Raw genomic sequence first — 11,909 nt, 5'->3', positions numbered from 1 at the left:
AGCCTGGAGAGGGTCTCCAGCATGGCAGTGAGGCTGTCAGCGGGGCAGCTGGCATGGTTCGGGCATCCAGCCTGGCGGTGAGGCCATCCGTGGGGGCCCTGGCGTGGTGAGGGCATCCAGTGAGGCGGTGAGGCTGTGAGGGTGGAGCCCTTGGGAGGGCGCCAGGCTGGAGGAGTCTGGAAGGGGAGTGGAGTGGGGAGGTGGAGTGGAGATGGGGCGCGCAACCCTTCTTGGGATCCAGTGGAAAGTGGGCAGGACTGCAGTAGGTCCTGATGGGGGTTGATGTGAAAGTCCAGCCCAACTCCTCAGGTGACAGGCCCCACCTGGCGAATAGACCTGCCCGGCGGGTGAGCCCAGCAGGCTCCCAGAACGTGGCCTGCATGGACTACTTCAGGCCCAAGCCACAAGCCTGCAGAGCCGACCCCAAAACACACACCCTCCTGCCCCAGGCCCACGCAGGTCCTTCACTCTGCCCCCAAACCCCCACTTTACAGGTCACCACGGCAGCCCTCTTCACCTTTCCATAGAAGCTGATCTGGTCTGCTGAGGTCCCCACCAACTCCTCAGAACCCAGCCAGCCAATGGTTCCTGAGTGCTAGGTCAGATTCGCCCCCTGGCTCACAGGTGACTGGATTCGCACAGTTGGTCCCTGTTGTCTTGGGTGTGGAATGCCACCTGGTGGTCTCAGGGGTCTTTGCCCTCCTCTTGGCTTGAGGTTCTTTGGAGAATCAGCAAACTTCTTCTCAAGTGATCTTTGCAAGGCACAAAGTAGTGAATGACATGGGTGCGGTGGCTCATGTCTGTAATCCTAGTTACTAAGGAGTCTGAGATCTGAGTATAGAGGTTCAAAGTCAGCCTGGGCACTGAAGAACATGAAACTCTTACCTCCAATTCATCACTAGAAAGGGAAGTGCTGCTGCGTTTCAGGGGTAGGGCTGCAGCCTTGAGTGGAGGAGCACAGGGATAGGGCCCAGGCCCAGAATTCAAGTCCCATAAATGGCAAAACAAAAACCCCCAAAACAAAAAACAACAAAAAAGTAGTGGATGACCTTGGGCTTTAGTCCAAAGGACATGACCCACACCTGTCAGCTTTACCCCATTCCCTCCGTGAGGAGCAGCTGCCACGCACTGTCTCTGTCACCCAGTGTCCCTGTCACACATTGTCCCTGTCACACACTGCCCCTGTCACACACTGTCCCTGCCCACCCTACTTTTGAGAAGCTAGGATTATAGGAATGAGACACTGTGCCTGGCACAAATTATAGTTCTAGTAAAATAATCCAAAATACAAAACTTGTGATTTGAAACAGGGATGTTCAGTTACTAACGTGTGTGAGGACAGTCCAAATCCGAAATCAAGAAGTCCAGTTCAACCTGCTTGACCACCTGCATATGGAGTTTACCTTTTGAAAGCCCACTGAAGCTCAGTGCTGCTTCCAACAAGTCCCAAGGCAGAGAGCAGTCTCTGTACAGGTATTAAAATGACTCCTAACTGTATTCACTGTGGGCAGTTAACTTTAATGCTGTGGTTTTGAATCCCTCCCAAATGGCTTGGATTTAATGTAAAAAATTATCCCACCATACAATCATGACATTTCTGGTGTCAATTGTGAATATGGAAACTCAGCATGAATTGAGAAGTAGTTGATACATCCTGAAGGAGTATTTTCAGTAATAACTAGTTTTAGTGAAGGTGTAATTCGTATTAATTGATTTCAGTTACTGAATTATTTTTATGGGAACATTGGTTTACAAATTCTGTATGTATATTTAGAATGGAATTGCTTGTATAAAATCTATATCTAATGAACTGGGGATTCATCTTTAGTGGAGAGTATAACATTCTACTTGAGATAGTAAGGATTCTTCTCCCATAAGAAGAATTTATGCTTTTACAGCCCATGTATAATTTGTGTGTGTGTGTGTGTGTGTGTGTGTGTGTGTGTGTGTGTGTGTGTGTGTGTGACTTAACCTCTGGGCATTGTCCCTGAGCTCTTCAGCTCAAGGCTACTGCCCCACCCGTTGAGCCACAGCCCTACTTGTGTTTTTCTGATGGTTAATTGAAGGTAAGAGTCTCATGGACTTTTTAGTGCCAGGGCAAGCTTTGAACCGCAAACCTCAGGCCTCGGCATCCTCAGTAGCTAGGATTAGAGGAGTGAGTCACTGTGCCTAAATTTCCTCCACAAACTGTTGGGCAAAATCACACAGGTTCTTTCTTGACCTCTTCATTTGCCTTCTCACCCAGCCATGCTTTCAGAATCTTTTGTTCATTGTCAAGAGCAGGAAAGAATTAAAAAATCTCTGGTGAGTTGCTTTTTATTTCTTACATTGCATTTTATGAATCTAAGGGTGTCCAAGAATTAAAAACAGAAAAACAGATTCAGCTTTGGGAACAGGTTCATAAGTCAGATAAAAATGGCTTGTGGATTTAGCAGATTATAACATCTTACATTCTAAGTTAATGCAGATTTGCTTCAGTTTGTTTGTAGTTTTTCTAATGTGATTCAAGGACACCTAGGAAGTAACTTCCCATGGAAGGTAAATTTTCACTATCAACTTATCAGAAATCTCATTCTCATGCCTAACATTATACTGTGTTAAGTTCTACTGCAGTTAATGAAATAGTGTGGTCAAACTCACCTTCAGATATTCTGGAAGAATGAGTTAGCTATTTGTCCTTAAATTACTCTCCATATAGGCTTCTTGAAGTGCTTTGTGGTCTTTGTTTACTTGAAAGTTAAGCTTCCTTTGATATAGTTTATGGTGCTTTTAGAAATCCCTCTTTCCATTCTCTAGGGACTCATCAGAGATAAGATCTAGTGATTAATTGGAGATAAGGAATCCCACTATCTACTGATTAACTGGAGATGAGTCTCAGTTTCTTTAGTGCCTAGGCTGGCTTTGAACCATGATCCTCAGCTCTCAGCCTGATTAACAGCTAGGATAACATGGCTGAGCATAAATGAAAATTTTATCAAGAAATATTTGATGCACTTTCCAACTATATTCTGTATTGTAGAAGGTAGGCAATGTTCACAAAACTTCATGCTAGCCTTTCTTTTGCTTAGGAAGGAAATATCAGGCTATCAATGATCAGCCTTAATCTTTGGAAATTTAATAACAAAATTGATTACAATAGCATGTTTTGTGCTACTTACTTTTATTTTTTAGCATATTTTTATTTGGGGACCTAAGTGAAATCTTGTAAGGACCAAATCAATCATTACCTACCTTCTCAAGTACTGCTGCTCCCTTTAACAATCACCTGGAAGCTATGCTTTTCAAAGATCTACTGATGTGGTTTGTATTCCCTATGAGGTCCTGCAGGTTTTGATTGCATATGAGGGCACTTTTCTTTTTTCTTTGTCCTGGGCTTGAGCTCAGGGTCTGAGCACTGTCCTTGGACTTTCTCCAGGCTAGAGTTCTACCACTTGAGCCTCAGCAACACTTCTGGCTTTTTTCTATGTATGTGGTACCAAGGAATCGAACCTGGGTCTTCATGCATGCTATGCAAGAACTCTACCACTAGACTAAACTCCCAGCCGTGAGGGCACCTTTTAATAGTAGCTCTAAATGGATTTTTCAGTGAGGCAGAATATGAACATGCAGGAATTATTATTTGTTTACTTCCTTGTTAGTGAATTTTATCAAAATGAGCTAAAACTACTCTATCAGACACCTACTTATAACTCATGTTGTCATGTCAATTTATTAGCTCCTTAATGTTTTGTTTGTCTCTATTGCTAGCAGCAGAAATGTATTCTGATGTATTAGGGAAACTCTGTATTTGTAATTATCTCCATAATATTTGGGAAAATGTGTATTTTGAGTTTTCTTTCTCCCACTCTATGGATAACACTGGAAGCTGGAAATATTTTATGTAAGACAAAAGCATACATGCAGAAGGATAAAATTCTAGAACTGATGTGCTCATGATTCAAATCTAATTTCTTGAAGGAAATGTGTCATTGCAGGAGGTGGTGACATTTGGTGATGTGACTGTGGACTTCAGTTGTGAGGAGTGGAAGGACCTAAACAATGCTCAAGGACCCTGTATAGAGATGTAAAGCTAGGGAACTGCAGCAACCTGGTTTCCTTGGGTGAGCAAAAATCACCTGATCTTGAAAGATCAACTGATATGATTTTAATGGATAGGTGAAGTTACTTCTATTAGTTCTATTTAGATGAACTATTTTTGTCAGTGGGAAGTGTCATTTCTTTTTTTTCTTCTCCTCTCTCTCTCTCTCTCTCTCTCTCTCTCTCTCTCTCTCTCTCTCTCTCTCTCTCTCTCTCTCTCTCTCTCTTTTGTTGCTGTTGTTGTTGGACATTGGGCATAAGCTCTAGGACTGGGAACAGTTCCTGAACTCTTCAGCTCAAAGCTAGTTCTCTGTCACTTTTAGCCATATCATCAGTTTTTGTTTTCTTGTGGTTAATTGGAGTCTCAGACTTTTGTGCCTGCACTGGCTTTCAACTGGCTTTGAACTGCAATCCTCTGATCTCAGCCACCTGAGTAACTGGGATTACAGGTATGTGCCACAGGCACCTAGCAGTATTGTTTCCTTCTTGTTGTATTTTACTTTTTTTCCAGTCGTGGGGCTTGACCTTAGGGCCTGAGCATTGTCCTTGGGCTTTTCCTCAAGGCTAGCACTCTACCACCTGAACTGAAGCACCGTGTCCCACTCAAATGTGGTATCAAGGAATCAAACCCAGGTCTTTGTGCATGCCAAGTAAGCACTTTGCCACTAGGCCAAACTCCCACCAAAGTATTGCTTTCTTCTAAGAAAAACTTCAACTTGATTATGTAATTCTTTTTGGGGGGGAGGGATTAAGGGGCTTGAATTGTGGGCCTGGGCACTGTTTCTAAGATCTTCAACTCGAGGCTACCACCCTACTCCTTGGCCTGGGCACTGTCCCTGAGCTCTACAGCTCAAGGCTATCATCCTATCCTTGAGCCACAGTGCCCCTTCGCATTTTCTACTGATTTATTCTCATTATTTAAGCAGCCAAATCAGTAGTTTGACCAAAATCTGAACTGTTTCCTAATAATCGACTATCTTTACAAATCTGAGGTAATTAATGTAATTGGATATATAATCTAGAGTAGAATGCATATGACTATTGGAATTATGATCTAGGAATCATTAGTGTGTATTCATAATCCAAACCTGGCACTGGTGCATTGGTTTATCCTTGTACTCCTACCCACTCAGGAGGCTGAAATCTAACTACAATTAGCCCCTCAAGAACTGGAATTGGAACATGGACTCATACTGGTAGAATGCTAGCCTCGAGTAAAAGCTGAGTTCCAGCCACACAATGGGGAAAAAATGTAAAGCTAGGGAAAAGTCAATCATGGAGCCAGTGAGAAATGAGAAACATTTAGGAGCAACCTTGTGAACAGAAAGTGTTGAGACCTTACAACACAGGTGACACACCATGAGCAATAACTCTTCAGTATTCCTTATCAGCAGGGCATTCTTTTCCTAAATCTATATTGATTGTAAAGCTGGAGCAGGGTGCAGAACCACGGATACGAGAAGTCTCAGAAAAGAATTTTACAGGGGAGTTATTGCATTTTGTATAGTGATGGTAGAGCCAGAGCAAGTAGATAAATAAATCTTGAGCCATATGAAGCAATAATATTCCTAGTTCCCCTAAGTTCTGGATGTGGCAGAGAACTAGATGATCCGTTTTCTCAAAGATTTATGAATCAAGAATTCATAGGGAGACATACTGAATTTTGTGTAGCAGTAGAGTTAGAGTTAGAAATACTCTCTATCTTTGTGGAATCATTCTCAAACAAAAATAGAGATATAAAAATAAAATTTCTTTTTCTTTATAACTAGGATAACACAGGTAAAGTATAAAATGGAATATGCCAGTATTGGTGTCCTTTGATAAAAAAAATGTCTTCTCAATAAAGGGCAGACACTGTGATTCAGATTCAAAGATTTTAGTCTACAGTGGATTATTGACAAGTCCTGAGCTGGAGTATCCTTGATTTTTCATGATTCTTATGGTCAGAATTGCCAGAAAAGGGATTTGTACTTAGACTTTGTCTAAGATTGATAGAAATGAAGTTTAAAATTCCCACAGATACATGAAGAAATTGATAGTGAGACGTTAGTAGTCAAGAGATTCATGTATATATCTTTACTCTCAGGAACTTTTACCATTTAGATAAAAGGCAAGGGGATGGATAAAATACTCCAGTGGTATCTGAATCTGGAAAATATTTCTGTTCTTCACTTAATGGCTAAGAAGGAAAGCAGCAATATATACATATTTCAAAAACATAAAAGAAACAGCTTATTCCCCCATGGTAAATAAAAACAGTATTTGAAAAACACAACCATAAGGATACTATAGGTAGATGGTAAGTACACAGTTTAAAACTCTACCAACACAAAGTGGAATCATTTGTGATGTTTTAAAGTTCTAAAAGTTAGGGAGGGAGAAAATGTCTACCTTGACCTGGCACGGTGGCTCACTCCTGGAATCCTAGCTACTCCAGAGGCTGATGTCTGAGGATCATAGTTCAAAGTTAGCCTAGGTACTCTTATCTCCCAATTAACCACTATAAAACAGGACATGGCCTGTGTCTCTGTGGGTATGATGGTAGCCTTGATTTAAAAAGCCTATGGACAGTGCCCAGACCCACAATTCAAGCTCCACAACCAAAAAAAAAAAAAGCCAGAGGCGATGTCTCACACCTATAATCCTACTCAGTAGGCTGAGGTCTGAGGATCAAATTTCAAAGTGAGCCCAGGCACAAAAGAACCTGAGATTCTTATCTCCAATTAACCTGGAGAAAATGGGCAGTGGGTCTTGGCCCAAGGGTAGGGTGGTAGCCTTGAACTGAAGAGCTCATGGACAACACCCAGGCCAAGTTCAACCTCCAGAACCAACAAAAATAAATAAATAAATAAATAAATGAAAAATAAATCTAAAGAAAGCAAATGTCTTTACATTAAAGAAAATTGGAATCTTATTTATGTTTTTGTCTTTTTTTATCGTAACTCATTTTATATTTCCAAGAAATGGAGGACATAATTTCAGTCTGCCAGGAAAATTCAGTTGGATGACTATGTGAAGTAGGAGTCACCAATAGTTATACAGTGGAAGAAAGAGGGAGATTAGTGAGAATATTTTATTTGAGTTCAAAACATAAGGCAGAGCTGAGTAGGAATATTCTGGATTCCTTAGTGATGAAGACTGAAGAATTCAGTGAGTGTCAGAACACGCTCCTTTACAGTGAGCCTGATGACATACGTGCTGCATCTAGACCAGGTGTGTCTCCTGTAGTTGAAGAATCCTTCAGATATTCAGAGCATTTTAGACCAAAATTTGAGTGTTCTGATGAGCTGAAGTATTTTGAATATGGTGAAGAGAAGGTATTAAACTCAGAGAGCCTATTTTTAAGGCAGAATTGGGTTTTTGTGGGAGCCTCTAACAATAACCATAACCAGCATAGAGACAACTATGATAAGTCTACTCACAATACCCAAGCAGTAGTTCAGAGAGAAAAGAAAACAACTGAATGTACTAGATGTGGAAAAACACACTCAGAAATCAGCTCCTAGGAGACACTGGAGAATTTATACAAGAAAGAAACCATATGAATGCAACAAACGTGGAAAGTCTTTCATCCAGAAGGTAGAACTTAAAAATCATCGGAGAACACACACAGGAGAGAAAACTTAGGGATGTAAAGTATGTGGAAATTCCTTCTCCCTGAAGGCATACCTTACTACCCATCACGGAATACACACAGGAGAGAAATCATATACATGTAACAGGTGTGGAAAGTCTTTCACCAGGAAAATACACCATACTTTCCATCGGAGAACACACACAGAGAAACCATATCAATGTAAGAAATGTCAAAAGTATTTCAGAATGAAGTCAGATCTCATTTTGCATCAGAGAACACACTCAGGAGAGAAACCTGTAACATGTAAGAGGTGTGTAAATTTTTTCTCCCACAAGTCAGCACTTAATGCCCATCAGAAAACACACACTGGAGAGAAACCTTATCAATGTAACAGGTGTGGAAAGTCTTTCAGAAAGAAATCATACCTCCCTTTGCATCAGAGAATACACACAGAAGAGAAACATTCTCAATGTAATAGATGAGGAAAATCTTTCACCTGGAAAGCAATCCTTTATAATCATCAGAACACACACAAGACAGAAACTTTATGAATTTTAATGAACATAAAGTGTTTTTCATTTGGAAGGCAAAACGTACCAATCCTCAGAGTATAAACAGAAGACAAAACTTACATAATTAATGTAGAAAAGCTTTCATCCAGAAGGCAGATCTTCCCAACCATCAGAAGAGACAAACAGAAAAACTTGATGAATGTTATGAATGTGAAAACTCTTTCATCTAGAGGAAGGCCTTACTAATCATCAGAGATGACATAAAAAAGAAACCGTATGAATAACAAATGTGCAATGTCCTTCACATAGGTATGACACCTAAGCAACCATAAAAGGAGTCTCACCCATGAGAAACCTTAAGACTAATAAAATATGTGAAGTATTCCTAGAAGAAAACTCGGTTTGCATCAGGATACCCACACAGAGTGAAGGCTTATGAATGTAGCAAATGTGTAACTCAGAAGGCACAGCTCAGAATTCCACATGACAGAAATCCTATGAATGAAACAAATATGGAAAGTTGTTTCTTTTTTTAATTTTACTTCACTTGTCAGCTAGTTAATTGGATGTAAGACTAGTTGATTTCTGGTTGTTAATTGGATATAAGTGTCTCTTGGACTTTTTGTGCCAGGACTGGCTTTGCATCGAGATCCTCAGATCTCAGCCTCCTGAGTAGCTAGGATTCCAGGCTTGAGCCACCAGCACCCATGAAATATTTTCAAGAAGTCATACCTCAGTTTGCAGAAGAAAACACACAGGAGAGAAATTGTTTGAAGGGAACAACTGTGGAATGTCGTTTACTAAGAATTCATGGCTCTGTACTTATAAAACACACAGGAGAGAGAAATCTCATTACTATAACAATGGAGTAAAATCTTTCATCTGGAAGGCACGCCCCAGTATTTATCAGAGAATATTCACTAGAAGAAAAGTAGCAAACAGAGCAAATGTTCAATAACTTTTAATCAGCCAAGAACGTGGAAAGCATCCATTTTTGCACTACTCCTCTAAAGTCTCTGAATGTATGTCTATTCATTATAGCAATGACATACTACATAGTGTTCAATTTTTGAATGGAAGATGCAATTCCATGCTTATTATAAAATTTGCACAGAAGTCAAATCTCTCTTAACACCTTTTTTGGGGGGGGTCATGGGGGTTGAACTCTGGGCCTGGGCACTGTCTCAGGGTGTCAATGTATGAGAATTAATGCACTTACTACATAGTGAATGTAACTGTAACTCCTCTATACATTACCCCAACAATAAAAATTAGTTTAATAAAGTCTCAAGTCCTTTTGTGTGTGGGCTGTCCTTGAACCTTGATCCTCATATGTCAGCCTCCTGAGTAGCTAGGATTCTAAGTGTGACTCACCAGGACTGGCTCCATCCAACCATCTTGTAACTTCCTTTACACCCTCATTTTTTGCATTACTACCAGAATTAAGTTTGACAAAAGCATGTCTTAATTGGAAAGCATGTCTTAATTGTGTGGTATAGCTATCTTCAGAGAGATAGAGAAAGGAAAGTAGTGATGGCAGATAGATGTTCATCCTCCAGAGAACTGTACTTTCAACCTCCAGAATAGGGAGAAAGCACAGGCACTTCACATCATCCACAGTGGTGTTTTACAATAACTCAGAAAAATCTAATCCTAGCTAATCTGGAGGCTGAGATCTGAGGATTGAACTTCATAGCCACCCTGGGTAGTGAAGACCACTAAAGACCAAGAGACTCTTATCTCCAATTAATCACTAGAAAAAGGGGAAGTACGGCTGTGGTTCAAGAGGCAGGGTGGTAGCCTTGAGCTGAAGAGCTCAGGGACAACACACAGGGTGAGATTAAGCCCCAAGACCCACAATAAATAAATAAACAAATAAACAAACAAACAAATAAATAAATAAGGAGCTAATAGTAGAAATAGCCTTGATCCAGGTGCTGTTGGCTCATGCCTGTAATGCTAGCTACTCAGGAGACTGAGATCCGAGAATCAGGGTTCAAAGCCAGCCTCTGCACTAAAGACATCCAGGTCCTGGCAATGAGGAGCAGGGGGCAAGGCAAAAGACCCTGGACCCTCCCATGAACACTGAACCACGAAGCTTCGCCAACCCAGGGAAGCCCATAGCAGTGGCTGGGGTCAGTCCCCATCCCCTTTTGTCCTCCACCTGTTGCTGACCATCGCACAGCCTATTCCTAGAGTGATATGGCATGGCTCCTCTGATGACTGTCCTGTCCTATTAGGAAATTCATTCATTAAATAAATCAAAATTTTTAAATTAAAAGTTGTTTTTTGCCTGTCCTGGGTATTGAACTTAAGGCCTGAGCCCTGTGCTTGGGCTTTCTCAAGGCTAGAGCTCTACCACTTGAGCCACAGCACCACTTCTGGCTTTTTTTCTATGTATATGGTACCGAGAAATTGAACCCAGGTCTTCATTTGTACAAGGCAAGGACTCTACCTCTAGGCCAAACTACTGGGCTTGCATTTTCTTTAATAATTTCTTCAGCTAACTACTGAGTGGCTAGAGCAGTGTAAGCCCCCATGCCTGCCTGGGAGAAATCTCTCATCTCCTTTCCTCTTATCTGACATCCTATGCTTCTCTCCTAAAGGCTTATGATTTTCTTGTGTGTGTTATATGTAGGGCTTGACTCTGGGTCTGGTCACAGTCCCTTAGCTCTTCACCTCAATGCTATCACACTACCCCTGAGCCACAGCGCCACCTATGCATTTCCCGTGGTTAATTGGAAATAAGTGTCTCATGGCCTTTAGTGCCCGGCTGGCTTTGAACTATGATCGTCAGATCAGAGCCTCCTGAGTAGCTAGAATTACAGGTGTGAGCTATCAGGCCCAGCTTATTGTGATTTTTGATGATCTTTTACACACAACATGATTAGGAAATATTGGGTAAAAAACTTGACAGCAAATATAATTATACAAACTATTGAATTCCTTCCTTAAAAGAAAATTCCTCAGAGGCAAGCAGATCAGGCAAAACCTGGGATACTTGAAGACTATCTGTGCAGTGTAATTTTCATTGTCCAAGGCAACATTGTAAATATATTTTAAAAATATATTTTTATTGTAATTAATAGAAGGATCACATTATATTTGCCAGGTAGAACGCGCATTCCTTCACAAACATTGCTACCCTTTCTCATTTTTTTTGCCAGTCCTGGGCTTGAGCTCAGGGTCTGAGCCCTCTCCTTGGACTTTCTCAAGGCTATATCTCTACCACTTGAGCCTCAGTACCACTTCCAGCTTTTTTCTATGCATGTGGTACCAAGGAATCAAATCCGGGTCTTCGTGTATGCTAGGCAAGCACTCTACCACTAGGCCAAACTCTTTCTCATGTTTTTGTCCCATTTCCTACCCCCACCCCTCCCAATCATCTTCTTTTCCCAACTTTCCTATCCTATTTCAAATAAACAAAGATATATACAAAACTATGGAATGCTTCATGAATTCGCGTGTCATCCTTGTACAGGGGCCAGGCCAATCTTCTCTGTATTGTTCATTTTAGATGTATTTATTCCTAAGTATTTTACTGTTTATACTAGTGTAAACAGATTTGATTCCTGACATTATTTCTAAATTGTAAATTTCTCACATATGTATGTCCACTTAACTTTATCCAATTACTATATCTTGTTACTTCACACTGAACTGTTACTAACAAAGAGTTTCTAAATCAAAGATAAGGTTAGCTTTGGGAGCCACTGGCAGCTGCCTATTATCCTAGCTCCTCA

General features: G+C 40.9%; 1 non-coding gene across 1 annotated transcript; it reads right to left on the bottom strand.

The window, feature by feature from the left end:
• Nucleotides 1-11,602: 11,602 nt before the first annotated feature.
• LOC150039845 (U6 spliceosomal RNA) lies at nt 11,603-11,703 on the bottom strand. The gene has a single exon (XR_016534215.1). It is a non-coding gene; the product is annotated as a U6 spliceosomal RNA (small nuclear RNA).
• Nucleotides 11,704-11,909: the final 206 nt, after the last annotated feature.

The sequence above is a fragment of the Megascapheus bottae genome, unplaced genomic scaffold, assembly GCF_031878675.1.
Source record: "Megascapheus bottae isolate mThoBot1 unplaced genomic scaffold, mThoBot2.hap1 HAP1_SCAFFOLD_79, whole genome shotgun sequence".
Classification (NCBI taxonomy): Eukaryota; Metazoa; Chordata; class Mammalia; order Rodentia; family Geomyidae; genus Megascapheus; species Megascapheus bottae.
This window is presented reverse-complemented; position numbering and strand designations above follow the sequence as displayed.